The 18214-nt window shown below is 47.3% G+C and overlaps 1 long non-coding RNA gene across 1 annotated transcript; it reads left to right on the forward strand.

The window, feature by feature from the left end:
- Nucleotides 1-10835: 10835 nt before the first annotated feature.
- On the forward strand, nucleotides 10836-15585 carry LOC148831041 (uncharacterized). The gene is made up of 2 exons (XR_016091359.1): nucleotides 10836-12026; nucleotides 14961-15585. It is a non-coding gene; the product is annotated as an uncharacterized LOC148831041 (long non-coding RNA).
- The last annotated feature ends 2629 nt before the right edge of the window (nucleotides 15586-18214 follow it).

Consider the following 18214-nt stretch of genomic DNA (forward strand, 5'->3'; position numbering starts at 1 on the left):
TTTCTCTGAGGTCTTTCTGTTAGATCTGATGGCTGTCCCTTGTTCTTGTCCCCAGGAACCCTCCTGGAGCTTGTCCATTGTCTCGGGCCAGGAGCCTGAGCTAGCCGTGTCAAAGAGAAATTACTGATTGCATAACACAAGATGCAATGTGAGGAATAAAATCCCCTCAAAAACTAATCTTTAGGAAAAAAGGGCTTTGTGGGTCGCCTCAGGTTAAATGAGGAAAGCTGAATAAATATTCCCCAATCTTCTTATTCTAACCTCCCTTCTCGCCCGGAGAGTGCAGATGGTTCTCTTGCCTGGGGTCGGAGAAGAATTAGAGAGCATCTATCTGCATTGAATTAAGTCATTTCGAGGTTAAAAACAATTTGTGAGAACTCAGAGGACCTTGGCTTTGGTTGAAAGCTGTTAGATAATAACCAGCGAGTCCAGGATTATGTAACGGCATAGTCTTAAATTATTTGGAGGCCTTGCTGTGCTGCAGATGAGAGGGGGGTTACAGCCAGCATGCTGATGATGCCACCCCCCACCTCTTTCACAGGTCCTGATATTTCAATATAAGACTTGTATCACGCGCTAGTAAGGCCTCGTTGCTTACTTCGTTCCAGAAAAGATACTGATGCTCTGTAATCTGTTGATTGATAGATAAAGAGCCGCTACATTCCAGGGCTGAAAGAAGTGTCCTGCACTGACTTCTGAGGAGACTGGACCCTTTCAGACTTGAACAGAAAAGATCATGAGGGGGAACAAGTTCCTCAAAAAAAGAGGGCGCAAGTGGAAACTATGTGGACGTACGTTTAAAACCAAGGACAAGAGGCACTTTTTTACACAGAGGATAGTGGGAGTGTGGGACAGGCTACCCAGACAGGTTATTGAAGCCAGCAACCTTGGTTCTTCAAAGAAAGGGCTGGATCAGATCCTTGGATTGAGCTACTACCTACTAAAAGGGCTAGAAGAGATGCACGTGCCCTCTAGTTTTTTTTTACCATTCTCATGCTCATTCCAGAGCAGCCACTGAAACTTCAGTTGAACGGGCAGCTTTACAAATCCTCTCTCAGTGCCAGAGGGTCTCTATAGTTGCGCAGGAGTAGGAGCAACAGAGATATAGCAACACCGATCGGTAAGTGTTTTTTTTCTTTTGGTTTTCACCAGCGGTGCGGTGTTTATGGCGAGAGGTTTGTCTTGACAGGAAGTTCTGAAATCTCTGTCCTTGCGAAGAGCCTGTTTGCTAAAACACATGTGCTTTTCCCATGGGGCTCTGTGCTTTTTGTATGGGGTGGCAGGCCCTATTCCCTCTGTGAGCGGACTGCCTGCCTGCTAGCTGCCCATCCAGTTCGTGTACCACTGTGGAGTAAACAGTGTTACCATTGGGACAGTAAGGACCCCAGTCTGACAGCTACAGGAGATCTCAAGGAAGGGCACAGGTGAGGGGACATTCACAGTGCTGACTACTGGTAATGCTGTAGTTACAAACATTTATTTTTAATAATAATTTTTAACATTTACGATCCCCAGCAGGAGGCACTTCTGCAGGGGGAGAGCGGTGTTCCTCACTCGCCGTTGTGATGTGAGGAGCATCTGCTGAGGATCCCATCTGTCTCCCACTGCTCGCTCTGTGCCTGCTGCCTGCTGGCCTTTCTGTATCGCAGCGGCAGGGCCATGTGACACTATGCTCCAGCGCTCCCGCTGGTAAGAGGAAAAAAACAGCAGCCTAATGGACCGCAGCCACTTCCCCGCTTAAGTGCCACAAATCAGGGTGAAATGAGAAATCTTCAGGTTCACAAAAAGGCTAGATTAGTGAGAGACTGACTGTGGAGACAGAGGCAGCTGCTTTTAAGAGAGCTCGGAGTGCAGCCGTGATTGTATGGCCTGACCCTGATGCCGAGAGCAGCCAGCGTGACTTGACAGGAACGACAGACGCAGTTCAGGCTGTGAGAACGAACATTGCTGTTCTCCGTGTCAGGCAGGGGGAAGGAGAGGAGAGAGCAGAGTGGCTTTAAGATGAGGGGAGGAGAATGGAAAGAAGGGGATTGAATGTGGGGATAGAGCACAGGGAGCAGAAACAGGAACTCTGAAGCCCGCAGGGGCTCCTCCTGACACACTGAAGGTCGGGGTCTCTCAGCACTGCTGCTAGGTTCAGAGCTCTGGCAGGTGGCTCTGGCCATCTTTCCAAGTTGCAGTCTGGAGGGAGCCCTGACTTCACACAGCCTCCCATCTCTGTCAGGCACTCATGACGAGGGGAGAGTGGGGGCACGCCGCCCACTGGCACACACCAGCTCTGGCTAAGTTTCTCCAGCTCCCAAAAGACCAGCTGGCCCACAAATGGAAAATCTCACGTGTGAAATTCTGAGCTGCTCTCCTTTGTTTAGCACCGTCCATTCCACAGGACACTGGTGAAGGTGGGTGTTGGTGCTATAAAGGAGAGTGGTTAGTAGAATGATGTTTGCTGTCTGGAGGACAGAAGGCAGATTCCTCTGTGTGCACATTCAACAGAGGGAGAAGGGATGACTGTGGAAGTAAGAAACTTGTGAGTTTTGTAGAATGTAGGATTTGAGATCTTTGGCAGCGTTGTCAAACGTCTTTGGCAGTTTTGTCAGCGTCTGAGAGACTCCGTTATGTGAATTGTTAGAGCACCAGTAAGCAGTTTTGCTGCTTGTCTATGTTAGGGACTTCGCTAAGATGCTTAGTGAAACGCTTTTGTCGTGGTGTTTAGTTGTGGTATATTTGGATTTCCCTGCACTTGCACCAAACAGCCCAAATAGTGTGCTGTTTAGCAAACCACAACCTATGTCCACATCCTCCACCTTAAAAATCGGCGTATCCAGGCCAACAAATGTGCCGTGTGTGAGACAGGTGTGCCCCTGGCAACAGTGCTGGTGTGTGACAAGTGTGACCATAGCAACAGGGCAGGTGTGGGAGAGGTGTGACCATGGCAACAGCCCTTATGTGGGACAGGTGTGCCCTTGACGACAGGGCTGATTTGGGACTGGTGTGCCCCTGGCAACAGCACTGGTGTGGGACAAGTGTGACCATGGTGACAGCACTGGTGTTGGACTGGTGTACCCCTGGTGACAGCACTGGCGTGGGACAGGTGTGCCCCTGTTGACAGCGTTGGTATGGGACAGGTATGACCATGGCGACAGGGCTGGTGTGGGACAGGTGTGACCATGGCAACAGGGTTGATGTGGGACAGGTGTGACCTTGGTGACAGGGCTGGTGGCTGGTGTGGGACAGGTGTGCCGCTGTTGACAGCCCTGGTGTGTGACAGGTGTGACCATAGCAGCAGAGCAGGTGTGGGAGAGGTGTGGCTATGGCAACAGCACTGGTGTGGGACAGGTGTGCCCCTGTTGACAGCACTGGTGTGGGATAGGTGTGACCATGGTGGCAACCCTGATGTGGGACAGGTGTGCCCTTGACGACGGCACTGGTGTTGGACTGGTGTACCCCTGGTGACAGTACTGTTGTGGGACAGGTGTGCCCCTGTTGACAGGGCTGGTGCGGGAAAGGTGTGACCATGGCGACAGGGCTGGTGTGGGAAAGGTGTGACCACGGCGACAGCACTGGTGTTGGACTGGTGTACCCCTGGTGACAACACTGGCATGGGACAGGTGTGCCCCTGTTGACAGGTGTGACAATGGCGACAGGGCTTGTGTGGGAATGGTGTGACCATGGCGACAGAGCTTGCTTTTTTGATGGGATTCTGTCTGTTTGGCTTGTCAGTGCTTCAGATGCTCCGGGCAAATGAGTCAGAAGTAAATAGATCAAAAAAGTTTAGATTATAAAAGGGGAACCAAAACTGGAATTCTGGGATTAGCTGGACCCCAGGGGAAAATGTGCAAACTTGTAGTGTGTGTGGCATTTTAAACAGGCCTATACAAAACCTCAACATCTCTGTTTTATTTGCTCATTATTAATTTATTTATATCATACGTTTGTCACTTTCAGTTTAAAGGAGGTTTTCAAACCCAAAAATACCATGTCATTTACAAAGCTGGCTTTTAGAAGTCTTGAGAAAACAGCTCGGTACAAACAGCGCTGTTGTCTTTCCCTCGATTGGTGGTGTTTCCCGTTTGGGTCGTGCTGTGCCAGCACTGCTGCGTGCTGGCTCTTTCTTGTCCGTACAATGTCTCTCTCCTGGAGGAGGCTCCCTGTACCAAGTCATCTGGGTCACCGTCTCCATTTGAATGAAAGGGAACATCTGGGCTGCCTGACATTCAGGGATTCTGATCTTTATAATTAACTGCATGGCATATGCTAGTGGCTAATTACATCTTTCCAGTCCAGAATTAATTAGTATTTCAGATAGCGAGGCCGAGGATGTTTCTGACTCGGAGGAAACGGAAACCCATATCTCCAACTCTTGTACAAGAGGATTGTCATCAGGATATAAGATACTGTTCCATCTCCCCAGGCCCTGCTCCATACTCTTTGGGGTCTAGAAGGGCCCATCAGCTGGAGCCGGGACTGTACCTTAACAGGATTAAGAAGGTTCATGTTCCTCTATAAACATAATCATAAAATTCGGAATGGTTTTGAAAAGTGCCAGGGATGTTGTGACATATTTTAGTAACATAACAATAAGCTGCAGATAGTTAAAAAAAATGTCATTGCCTCCTAAAGGTATAAATGTTTGACATTTCATTTTGTGAGCGTCATCTGTTCTCTGATCTGGGCATAGCCAAGCAAGTCCCTGGATTTATTTTCCATCTGTTAATGTTCATTAAAACACAAGAGAGGGTTGGGAGATTCAGGTTAGTTGGCCTTATTTTGGGCAGCACGTTAATGTGGAAGTTAGCATTGCCGCCTCACAGCTCTTTGGCCCTCCGGTGTGGATTTTGCATAGACATGTTGCTCTGGTTTCCCCCCACAGTCCAAAGACATGCTGGCTGGGTTCATTGAAACCCCAAAACTGTCCACTGCCCTGCGAAGAACTGGTCATGATACCCATTTTCTGCCAGGTTAGGCTCTGACGGACCACTGCCCTGGACTGGATTATGTGGTTATTGCAAATGGATGGATATATTTATATAACTGTTACAGACTGCCAGCTTTGTAACACTTTAACATGTGTAGCTGAAATTTTACCCCTCTGAAAGTCAGGCAGGAGAGACCAGGATGGGTAATTTGGCTGTGTGAACAGATGGAATTTAACAAACCCTAAGGAGCAAGAGAGAGCAAACCTTCCTGCGGCTCCTGCTCTGCTCCTGGGTGAGTTGTTGCCCTTTAGACTAGACGCCGGAAGCCTGGATGTGTGCTACTTACCGAGGAGCCCAGCCCTCCTATCTCCAGCTTCAGCGCAGTCCCACAAGGCTCTCTGTAAATGTCACTCAGAAAATGTACAAAATGTCAAGCGCTGACCTGTGACCCTTTGTGCTTCCTTTTTATTACATGCACCTTCGCTACGCTTGTTTTTTAAAAGCACGAGGGTGCACGGGGTGGGCGGTGGGGGGTTGAGTGAGGCGATCGCTTCTCAGACGCTGTTTTTGGCTTTGGTGTGTTGGAGTGCCCGTTCCTTTCCTTCAGTGATTCTTAAAGGTCCCCACCACTTTTTTTGTGAAGGAATAACTTGGTTCTTGGATCATTCAACTTTCTGATTTTCCAGGAATTGCTTGATTTCCATAGGCTAGGAGGCCGAACTCTTCCTCCCAGTTCAAATATATATACATTATGAATGTATTTGCCCAGGTAACTAAGACAGGAAAAGCTGGGAAAGGCTCCTCAAAAGTAAATTAAGTGGGGAATAAGGTGCCCAGCCATACTACAGGAAATGCCTCCCATTTTCCATAAACATTTCCAGTTTTCCATAAATCCCTTCAGAGCTATGACGAACCTTACAAACCATAACTACCAGCCCTAGCACGAGCCTCTCTTTCAGGCCCTGCTTGTTGCTTGAGTGTTTTTGGGCGTTTTGCCCTGACACATTTGGTCTGTGTGTCAAAGGTGCTTGTTTGAAATGTCTGGGGTCCAAGGATGATTGTGACTTAGGCTCTAACACATATGCATCCAGAATGACCTGTTTCAGGCGCAAGCTCATTTTGCTTTGTGCAGAGACAGTCCCTGGGTGTCCAGCCTGCAGGGAGCCCTCGAATCAGAGCCCTGCCTCTGGGGTCATGACCTTTCATCTGGGCCAGGAGGGCGGAACGCTGGGACAGTGTTGATCTGAACTGGGCCGAACAGAGAGTAGAAATGTGACAGCAGGCACCCTGCTCATACTGATTCACTTGGGTACCTCATGTAACTTCACCAGTAAAAGCTGAGTTTTCCTCTTACGACATTAACGGGCAATTAACACATTCCAGTGAGTAATGAAGCCGTGACATCGCTGTGAGCTGGAGTCACTGGTGTTGTTTGAATAATGATATCAGGCAGAAAAAAAGTGTTTTTGAAAATTCCTGAAGGTGTAAGTTTAGAAAACAGCTCTCCTTAGTCAGCTGAAGTGTGGCCCTGAGCCAGAGCTCAAAGCCTTGAGCAGCACGATGGCTTCTGGCAATCCCTCTGGCAAGACGGAACCTGCCCAGCGTTGGGGCTGCAGTCCTCTGTCCTCGCCCTGATCTGGGGTAGCCTGGTGAAGCTGCTTTCTGTGCACTAGGGAATGGCAAGTGAATCCTTATGAAGGTTTAGCCCTCCATCCACTGTCAGAAAGCTGCTTATTATTGGTAAGTGTGGAATATAAAATTTAATGTAACGTAACAAGAAAGCACAAAACTCAAGGCAGGATCTCACCCTGGACCCTGGCCAATTCATCACAGGGCTCCCACACTCACACATACATGCATGGACACACATACACACACACACAGGTGTGCGCACACACACACAAACACACACAGGTGTCTGGAGTCAATAGTCTGGAGTATTTTTGCAGTTTTATTATTTCTTTTTAAACAGTCTGTCAATACCATAGCTGTGCTGTGATTTCCTCTCTGTGTTTTGCTGCACTAGGCTGCGTTGCTACCATGATGTGCCATGGGAATACTTCTCAGGCATGTTTCTTTCATGGCTGTTCTTATAAAAAGGAACTGCTATTCTGTTTTTATAGCTCTGTCCTGTCTTGCTTTGTACTTCCCAGCCTAATTTACATTAAAATAGCTTTAGCCTGAGGATATGCACACACTGTATTCCACTGCGGGAATGGGGATTGGGATGCCCACTTCCTTGTACAGCTCAGTGCACAGAGTTATGAAGACCTGATTTAACTACAGAACTGCAGCAGTGTTAGTAAACAGATCGACCAGATGTCTGTGGCAGGTGTGCTACAGCAGTGATTGTCACACACAGGTGGAGGTGTGAACACAGGAGTGTGATTGCTCCCCTCACTTATTGCTTTGGAAACCAGACAGTTTTAGAGAGCAGTTCCTTGGGCTCCAAGGGGCTTTAATAGGGCTTACTGAACATGATCAGTAATGCATGCAAAGAGCACCTGATCTTTTTCACACAGGCCTGTGGGCTTTACACCAGTGCTGGGTGGTGTGCCTAGTCCAACAACAGGAGTTTCACGTTGCCTCTCCCACGAGCTGTGAGCAGCTGTCCGGAATGAAGGGACCTGGCATTTCTACTCCAGTGGCTGCAGCAGATACTGTACTGAGATTCCAGGAGATGAGCTGGCTATGCTGCATTAAGAAATCACAGTTCAATTTCTTTTACTTTGATCTTTAGCGTTTCAATTGTTTCCGTCTTTTGGCTGCTTTCTGTTTAAGGTAACATGAGGAGTCTGTATGTCTCTGTATGTTATCTGATATTACAGATATCAGTACAGATGTCTTATTTATAGATATTCTCCACAGTTACTGGTTACTGGTATGTGACTTGCCAGATGGCATGTTAGAGCACCCCTGTATACACGTGATGAGTGTGACACACAAGGACAGTTGTTCTTTCTGCAGTTGACGTGTGAAACAATCCTGATCGACAGCCTGTGTTCCAGAATGCTCAGCTTTTAGTTTTTCTGGAGAATCACACTAGTGGTTCCACTCTGTTGAGTTTTTTCTTTGTTTTCCTGAATGACTCATCTGCTGATCTGTTGAGAGAGTGAGTCCTGGGCTGAGGAGCGATGTGGACCATGAATGTGTTCATGAAAATGTATGTTGCCATTTTCCTGTAGTTGTACCATGCTTATAATTCCCACAGCATCTGCCTAGGTTAACCACAGTTCACTATGGTTTACTTTGTATATAAGATCATTTGCTAGAGGTAGCTCTGCTTTTATAATGATATACTACAGCCGATGCTCAGACTGGGTGAAGTTCACTGAGGGTACATGTTTTCAGAGGTAAAATAATATTTTTTTCTGAAAGGAAATGGTGCTGTATCCCAGTTATTTTATGTAATGACCATAGTATCAGGCACTTACTGAACATTTGCCCTTGGAAAGTTGTGGAGCAATGCGCTATATCAAGAGCATTGCAATGTGGGCAGGAAATAAATCACTTACTTCAGAGACAAGTAGTTAAGAATTAAATAATAATTTGATGGTGTTCTTCTAAATTCACCTGAGCCCAATAATTCTCTGATGCAAGCGGACGTCCTTATCAAGTTACATCTCCAGGTGTAATTATGAGCGAGAGCTGATTATAATTAAACCTCTCTGTCTGGGGGATGGGCCTGGTTGGGCCCATCTCAGGGACTCTGCCTAATAGCGGTTTTTATGTGGATCGGGGCTCTGGGGGAAACACGCGGCCTTCCTGCACACTACCGTACTGACGGGACTCACAGTGGCTAACAGAACAGCCAGAGGGAGGATAGCAGGAAAATAAATCACAGCTAAGGAATAATGTATTCAGCAGACCACCCTGACCGATTTCAGATTGCCTCCACAGGTACTTAGCCACGAAGAACACAACGGACAACTGTAGCATTTACAAAGCAAAACGTGAGAATAGACACCAATGCTAATCCATCCGATTAACTCATACAGTACAATGCTAAATAATCAAATAATCTCTCGACTTGTTTTCTTCTCTGCTCAAGGCTGTTAGGGTTCAGTTCTATTATCCTGTAAATGTAGGACAATCCTTTAAGCCCAGGAATACAGTATACTGTTCCTCATTCTTCTTTGCATTGATTCAAAAGTGGCAATGTGTTTTTGTAACATGATGTCCAAATGTGTGCGCAATATTCTAACTGAGTTCTTACTAGTGAATGAATAGTTTTGACGTAACATTGCTTGATCTGCTACGCTTTTTACTATATATCCAAACATAGCTGTTTGCTTTTTGATCGATTTGGGTTGCTGAGAGCTGGGCTCTGGCCCTCCAGCACACCCCTGAGCAATATAAATTAGGAAGAGCGGCGGTCCTGACACAGTTCCCTGCGGTACTGTACTGTAACAGATCCACCCTGAGCGTCAGGGAAATCTGCCATGTCAACCCCTGTGTAACTGGCATTAAGGTGGCATCTGGGATTGAATTATTCAGTGCTTGAAAGGTACTTTGACTTCTGGCCTATGCCAACGGTGCTGTACCTCAAGTTAGAGTAGCAGTCGAAGTCACCTCAACCCGGTGGGCTCCGTTTGGGTCGGTCCACTCTGTATCTGTCTTCTTACTTACCAGGGGGTTGACACGGAAACGTCCAAGGCTGCTGCTCTGTGAGATCAGCAAACTACATCACTTCAAATAGAGCGTTCACGCTTCTCTGTTCTCGCTACTTTTCTTCCGTTAACCCCTCCTCTGCCTAAAAACATTTCCTTCAATTCTCACACTCTTCTTTGTGAGAATTAATGGTTTATGAGTCAAAAGGCATCTGGAAATCGAAATATACCAGATCATCTACCCTGTATTCATCACTAGTGCCCCGTGTCCAAGGGCCCCCAATAAGATAAGCAAAAACTGCCATTTCAAAATCCTAACATGCTGCTTGTAATGTTGGCTATCCTTCAGAATCCCATTTCTTTCCAGGGGATTCTCTATTTCGTTTCTAATTATTGTCTTAAAAACTTGAAATGGGGTAGAAGCAAGATACAAAACGTGTTGGTCTGTAATTACTTGGTTAGATTTTGTCACCTCTTCTATGGATGGGTGCTATGTTTTCGGTCAGTGGACACAGCCCCTGTCCTGACTGACCGCAGGATTGCTGTTGCTGTACATGGCTACAGATAAGATCTCCTTTCCATCAGGCCCCGTGGAAGTTTATCGTGTGTCTAATATCCCTAACACGTCTGCCGTGCCAGGATTATTTAATACAGAGCTGTGATTTTCCTCAGCCTGAGGCCTGTTGTCTGTTTCTCCGTCGGCACGCACCTGAGTGAAAAATTGATTTAATGCGCCTGCCACTTCAAGCTCCTGGCCGATGGGGCTTCAGCAGCTCTTGATGCAGGAGCTGGAGGGTGTGCAGCTCCACGGTCCTCCTCCTGATCTGTTTGTAATGAAAACACAGACCACAGGTTACACTGGGCAGGAGGGAAGCAAGGAAAAGGCCCTTGGAGTGTTTGAGCTCATGTGGGTTCTTACTCATCCCCAGTGATCGATATGTTATAGCTACTAACAGCCACTTTAGGATCTCTTTATGAGAGATGGGCAGCATTAAAATTCACTCACTGCGCAGACCACCTCAGTATCACTTTCTTTAATGCTTCATTGTGCCTGATGTGCTCTAAGTCTGGTGTCAGAGGGGGATTAAGTGGATTCAGAGTTGCCCAGCAAAGCCACTGGTCTCAGATTACCTTCAAAATGGAACCAGAAATCAGGTTCTACAATCTAATTTACAGATACAGACAGAGGTGAAACCATCTTTCACTTTAATAAAGCTGCTTAAAAATCAGTGGTTTTCCGGAGGCAGTAATAATCTGTTTCTATAGACTTTGAGTTGGGTTAGGGGGGTTGGGGTAGTTCTAGGGCTAAGGTTAGGGGTTAGGGCTATGCTAGTTTTGGCTTCAGGAGTATGGTCAGTGTTAGGACTAGTATTCACTTTAGGGTCAGCGTTTGGCTTATTATTAGCCTGAGCATGATCAGAGATACCTGGATACAGATCTAGCCGCTCCAGCAAGACCAGTTTTGGAATGGGTCCCAACATGTGTAAGTGACAGGAAGATCAGATAATTGTGACCCTTGTAAGTCAATTTAGAGAAAAGAGTCAGCTGAAAGTATAGTATTCCACATCTTCTGTAATTATCTTCTTACACAAATGTACTAATGTATCAAGTGACAGGTCAGGTTAAAAGCCTTGGCACTACAGCACATTGGATTATTTTGCACAGATATTGCTGCTTTTTCCCAAGCGGATGCAACAACACCCGGTGGGCAAGGAAGACGAGAGATGACCTGATATTTTTGTGTGCACTTGCTTTTTGGGGGCAGGGAGGTGGGAAGGGAGCACTCCTGGGGACAGACATGGCCCTGTTTCTGCTCCTCTGTCAGGCTGGCAGCGTGACGCCCAGGAGTGCCTGGACGCGTGCAGCTGAAGACGAGCAGTGGAGCTTGTCAGGCGTTGTGGAATCTGATTTACCTCCAATTTCCATTTGTTGCTCACCATTGCTCAGGGCCAGGTTTCCTGAGCTGTGCTTTCCCGTAAATAGACAGCACTCACTGCGCTTACTGGAAGGAGGAGGTAGGTGGTGTCTAACAAGTGCTTTTTTATGTTTTATTATTGCCTTCCCGAGTTTGCATTCAGGGTCAGCAGCTCCTCCTCTCGCTTGTCTTCTCTTTCAATTTTCAGTTTTCACTTTAAATTCCAGGGAAAGAGCCCTCCCCCATTTCTGAATCACATTCTTTCAGCTCAAACCTCAAGACCAGTGTCTGTTTCCCACAGCATCCTGTCACCGCAGCATGAAAAGACGTCCAGCCCAGCAGGACCACTGTACCTGCAGGACGTCCAGCCAAGCAGGACTTCCATACCTGCAGGACGTCCAGCCCAGCAGGACCGCCGTATCTGCAGAACATCCAGCCCAGCAGAACTGCTGTACCTGCAGGACATCCAGCCCAGCAGGACCGCTGTACCTTCAGAGCATCCAGCCCAGCTCCAGCCCAGCAGGACTGCCGTACCTGCACAGTGTCCAGCCCTGCTCCAGCCCAGCAGGACCACAGTACTTGCAGGTTTTCATTTCAGTTTGCCTTCGCCTCAAAATGGCCTAATTGAGCTAGTTTGTGGATTATTTGGAGCAGGTTATGTTCCCAACTCCCGTGGTGCTGCTGATTTTATTAAATGTGCTGGACTCGGGCTTCCTTGTCCAAGCACTTATTACTGCACAATGTGTGCCTCTGAGAATGTAAACCTCTCTGCCCCAGGGTGCAGAACCAGTCCATAACCCGAAAACAACGCGCTGTCTATGTGTTCTCTGCTTGGCTGGCATTCAGACATGCCAGTGCACCTCTCCACTGCATCTGCATCATTAGCATGCTTTAATTGGCTACCATGGGCAATTAGTGCCGAAACACATTACAAATGAAAACGATAACTGTAGTTATCATGCACAGTAACCACAATTCTCCATAGCTCGGCTCGGTCGCGTGCTAGTTAGCTACTTACTCTGTCAGGAATGCTGGGAGAAAAATGTGTGCGCGGGGGAACTTTTTCCAGAGACAGTCTGGACCCTGGCTATGATTTATGAGTGAGAAGAAATACCTTCTGTGGCTCTTGGGCAGAAGCCCCTGACAAGTGAATTTATTAACAGTGAGTATGAAGCATGATTTTTCTGAGTCTGCCAGCGACTGTAGCCCTTCCAGGACACTGCCAGGTCCTGGACAGGCGCTGAATCCGGTGGGGAACGGGGATGGTGCCGTAAAGAACACAGCACACAGGTCCAAACCCATCCCAGAGCGAACCTTGACAACAGGCCGAGGGGATGTTCTAAAGGGGGCAACATGAGGGGGGAACGGGCGGGCAGCAGTTTGTAATTACATATCCACCAATCTGGACTGGCTGCTGGTGTCTTCTTGTCCCACCTGCTGCTCCTCTTCTTATACCTTCTCATTTAGGAAGCTCCACTCCTTCCTGCCCCAGCAAAACAAAAGCATGGCCAATTGTAAAACGTTTAGGCTGATGGGTCAGGCCATCTGAATCCCATTGCCTGCCGAGGAGATGGCTGCTCAGAGTCAGACCAGCAGCTTATGGACCACTGACTGCAGGTTAACGAGCTCCTGCTTGGCTCTGATGTGTCGGGTGGGGACTGGAATATTAATGGGCCTGCCTGCCAGCTGCCCTGTCGCGGCTCTCCTCTCTGCTCCCTCCCTCTCAGGGCAGAGAGGCTTGCGAGCCGAAGAGGGAGAGAGCAACGAATGTCGGCGCTGGCAGAACAGAATTTAATCAGTCTATATTCACAGGACCATGGCAAGTGTGCTGTAATGAGCTGCTATTCTTAATTGGACTCTAATCAGCTCCTCTTCACTCTTCTCGACTCTAACACAGAAGGGCTCTCTTGTAAGAGACGGTCTTGTCTTGCCTGGACAAGGCAGAGCAAAGTGTTGTTCTTGTCTACCATGTGCCCTGACTCCTTTTCCAAGAGGATGTTACAAAATAAATCGCTTTAATTCAGGGTGTTTTTTTTCTTCTCTTGTCTCTTGTTTTAAAAAAAAAGGAGGTCAGGAATTTAATGCTAGGTCTGGGCAACATCATTTCTGCCTGTTGCCTAATGGCAGCAGAAACTGCAGATGTGCAAGTGTGCTGCACTGGAACCCTTTCTTCTCTTTCATTAAAATGTTAATTGGTGTAGGCTTGTTTATCATTTTGTTTTGTTCTTTGGTGTGGGTCAGTTTCGTGGCTGTTGGCATTGCTGACCCACAGATCCCTGGTATGATTCTGGACTGGGACACCTTCTGTCCAGAGACCCGCTTGCTAGGTAACCAGTCCCTGTACATTGTCCGCCCTGCATTGGGACGGTGTCCCATGCTGGGTTCAGTCCCACCTTGCCAGGGGCTCCCAGTCCATGTCCTGGAGGCTCACACTCCTGCTGGCTTTCATTTCACCCTTGGTTAATTACTTGATTGACGTTCTTTAAGTCACTTAGTTCAATTAATCACTTAATTAAAGAATCACATCACTTAATTGAACTAAGAAGCAGCCCTATTGGAATATTGTCATTTTTTTTCTGTTCAACATATGGGAATTTTACTTATGTTAATGTCAACGTTACTTACGAAATCTTACAAAAGCTACTTATAAAAACCCCAGCAGTTCAAATTAATTCTGTAATTAAGCCAGTGAGGTGTTGAATTGTGTAAATGAGAGCTGGGCTGGAACAAAACCTAGCAGACATGAGGACCTCTGGGACCGGGATTGGAAACCCCTGCCCTATACCTCTGGGACGAGCTCCAGGTTGCTGTGATCATTACCAAGAACAAGCAGGTTAAATATCTCATGAACAGATTTCAGTAGTTTCCAGAACAGCAGTTCACTTGTTGGTGATTTTTCTCAGGTACATCTGAATGGGAGAACTGGCAGCACAAAACCAAGCCATCTTTATTTAGAATGCCAAGGACTTGGAAGGAGAAAGCACTCCGACTTGAACACCACATTTATCTTATTTTAGAAGGTGCTTTCTAACACCAGAACCCAGACATTATCATTTCCTTGTGGTTCATTTGAATTCCAAAACTGGTTTGGTGTTTTTAAATAAATGATGGTTCCTCTGCATTATGACTGCATTCCACAATACAGAATCTGTGTCACACCTCCCTGCTGGCTGTCAGGGAAATGAGAAATGCACTGCAATGATCTCTTCCTGACTGAACAGTGTAATTAAAGCTGATGCTCTTTTAGAATTCCTCGTGGCCATCTTTATTTAAATAATAATAACAATAACCTTACACTGGGTTGTTTTTGCACCCCATCATAAATGCCAAGGCTGTAAAATCTTTATTCATCTGCAAATGTACTTTGAAAATGTTCTGCTGTTGCTTAATCCCATTAAAAAGTGATATAGTGAAGACAAATCAAACCCCCTAAAAACTGTCTTAAATCATATTTGCTTTTCCATGTCTTACTCTCTGTCTCGTTGACACTGCTGCTCTGTGGTTCCCTGTCCTGTACAGAACGTGCTGCAGGAAACACAAGTGCTGAACCAGCAAAGATCTGCAAGGAGGAAGGTACAGTGGCACAGAGTGGCATCAGGCTGAAGAAAAGCCATTCTATGCGAGCGTGTCCTTCTCTGTCCTGTGATGTCTGAGAGATGCTGGGTGCACATCATTGGGGGAGTCACATGGGCAGCTGGCACGTCCGGCCTTGGTAAGACAGACTAAATACTGAGCTCCACAGGAAAGGAGTCCCACTGGATGAGAAAGCAGATCAAGCAACTGAAGGAAAGCCGGAGAAATCAGACAGGGAAGGACTTGATGAGCTGGGGGAGAGGTCTGTGAAATCAAGGGCAAACCCTGGTGTCCGTAGGCAAAAAGTGATTGTGCTTTCACAGCTTTGAGGCATGTTAATAGGTATTATTATATTCTGATGCTTTGATTTTCATCAAAGCATCTTTCAACCCTGTTAGTCTAATGTCTAAGTATCATTCAGTTGAGGCCCTAGAAGGATTAAAGAGTCATAAATATGGGAAGGAGGGCTAGGTGAGAGTTAGCTGTAGCTAGGTGAGGTGGAAGGAAAATCCTGACATTGGATGGTATTGTCTGGATTGGACATATGAGGGTATGCTTTTAATGTGGAAAACTTTTTACTTGTTTTGTGGTGGTTGTTTTTAGAGCACACCCTCATCTCGACCACGTTCCCCAGAAACCACTGAGGCGATGCGCCGCTGCTCTCAGTCACCTGACCAGATGCTGGAAGGCAATTGGTCTGTCAACAGTTTATAAAGCAGGAAGTGGAGGCTTTCTGGCTCAGTCAGTTAGTGAATCTGCTAGCTGGAGGACAGAAGGCAGACACTCTGCGCGCAACTTGCCAGAGGGAGAAGTACTAGCTGTGGACCTGATGATATTGTGAGCTCTGTGGACAAAGAATTGCTTAAGATTTTTAAAAGGTTTGAGAAAAGTCATGGTGAGAGACCAAACTGTTTAGAAGCTGCTAAGCCGTTTAGCTAGCCAGTATGTTAAGTACTTCACTTTGTGAAGAAGTTAAGTCAGGAGCTCAAAAAAGGAGCTAGGCTCTTGTCTGGATTTGTGGTGTCTCCTCACTGCCCTGTGATTAAAGAGCACGGTTTTGAGCCTTAGGACTGTCTTGGACTGGCAGTTTTATTTTGGTGAACACCTGGAACATGTCCTTGTCCTGTTAAAGATGTTCCCATTGCAATGCTGCACTGTCATGCCCTTGAACCTTCCAAAGGATCAAAACAGGAGGATTTAATTTTTCAGACAATGGCCCTCTTTGTTTTTAATCCTTTACCAGCAGGCAGCAGAGGGAGCCACGCCTCTCTGAGACATGAAGAGCAGATTGTAGCCTGCTCCAGGAGGACATGGCTCGCCTTTTACTGTTAGTTGTTTACTCCCGTTCCTCCACTCCAGTGATCTGCAGTAAGACAGTGTTGTCGGATGTTTGCTTAAAGAAGGTTTTCTGTGCTTTAACGTAAGCAGGCAGTGTTTGTTGGTGGATGAGTGATTAACTTCTCCTCCTCCTGAGCCCTGGGCCCCTGTGGGCCGAACACTGGGGCAGCTCCAGGTTTCACGCGACGATGCTGCCAGAATCCCACCCTACTGTGCCGAAAACAACATCCCCCCGGATGCCAGAGAAATGGTGTAGCTTATCTTGTAAACACTGGTCTTTCACATGTGAGGCACAAGGCTGAGCTTCCAGCAGCAGGTGTGTTAGTCTGCTCTGCCATCTGTGTGGTGTTTTGATGCAGCTGTTTAGCTGTTTATTCGTTCACTTTCACAAATACGTGCACACCAGTACACGTGCGCTATGCTTTTTATGCTTGTATAATGATGTCAACAACTGTTTGTCTCGACCCTGGTGAGAACTGTTTTTCAGATGCGAAACGCTGTGTAAGAGAAGAAACAGACTTCTGTCAAGCAAACGGGTTACTGACTTGACTTCCATTTCAATGGCTGTTGTGCCTGCCTGGGCAGAGTTAGGTTGGGAAAGATGGAGCCAGGCCAGGGCAGGGCAGGGTGGAGAGCTATTGATTTTCTTTTGATGAAATCCAGGAGTCTTTGGTATTTGCTTCCTTGGGTTTACAAAGCTAGAAATCAACCCCCCCCTCTTCTGCCCATCTGCCCTGCATTCATTCCCAGCAGCACCACTGAGTTCCTTTCTTGGCCCTGTGTCTTGGACTGTCTGCACCCACGGCGACTCCTGCCTAGCTGCTGTTTCTGCTGCCAGACTACTGGGTAGCTGCTCTCGCAGGGCTCTGCCTGTCCTGTCTGTGGTAGCTCTGTGTCTGTGAGCAGGGGCCTCTGCTGGAGGGGACGCTGGCCCAGGGGGGCGTCCCTGTGCAGGGCCAGACTGCAGCTGAGGCTCTTAGTTACGAGCCGCGGTGGCGACACCGGGGGGCGTCTTCAGTCTGGCTCTTGTTTTGTTTTTTAATTCTTAACGAGCCTTTCTTACTGTACCACACTGTAATCCCCGCTCAGTGCATATTCATCTTGCGGAATACAAATGAGAGCCGCCTGCTATTAAAAGAAGAGCCCTTAACCTCAGCTGCAGAGCTGTCTGTACTGTATATTATTTGGTCCTCAATTCTTCTTTGTTGGTGCAAAATAATGCCAGCAGAGACGCACTGCCTGCATTGCTGGGGATCCTGCAAATTAATGTCGGCATCATCTGCCACAGTCATACAGCACTGCGTTGGGAGGCATATTTCAGAGCAGGGAGTGCTACTGGTGGAACCTCTAACCCTGTCTTGGTTAGCAGGTGGCTGGTGAGACTGCTGCATTCCTGATTCAGTTTCCCCAGACGACCTGCACAGAATCTCTTCCACGCTGCAAGGACAGCAGAATGCCCAAGAGGCTCCTTGTTTGTCCCAGAGGAAGGGGGGGCTATAGGTTGCTGAGATAAAAACAGCCTGATGCCCCTTCATCGCCATGAAAGGTTTTGATGTCATTTGGGCAGTTCTCCCATTATTGTACTGCATGTCAGCTGCAAATGTGCTTTTTCACAGTCTGCATCTGGCTTCACCACCCCCAAGGAACACGGGAACCTTTCGGAACAGGTGGATAAAATTTGTCAGTGCCGGTGACCCCCTCCGACTTGCTCCCTCTCCAACTGGTCCACGGGCTTCTCTGAGCACGCTGGGGCTTGGGAAAGGTGGAAGTGGACCAGCAAAGCTGCATCAGAGTAAACAAAGTCAGAAAACAGAATCTGAAAAAAACAGACCTGAAATCAGCTCTCTCTCACTCCGTGTCCC

The sequence above is a fragment of the Atractosteus spatula genome, chromosome 7 (assembly GCF_055471065.1).
Source record: "Atractosteus spatula isolate fAtrSpa1 chromosome 7, fAtrSpa1.hap1, whole genome shotgun sequence".
In the NCBI taxonomy this organism is placed as follows: Eukaryota; Metazoa; Chordata; class Actinopteri; order Semionotiformes; family Lepisosteidae; genus Atractosteus; species Atractosteus spatula.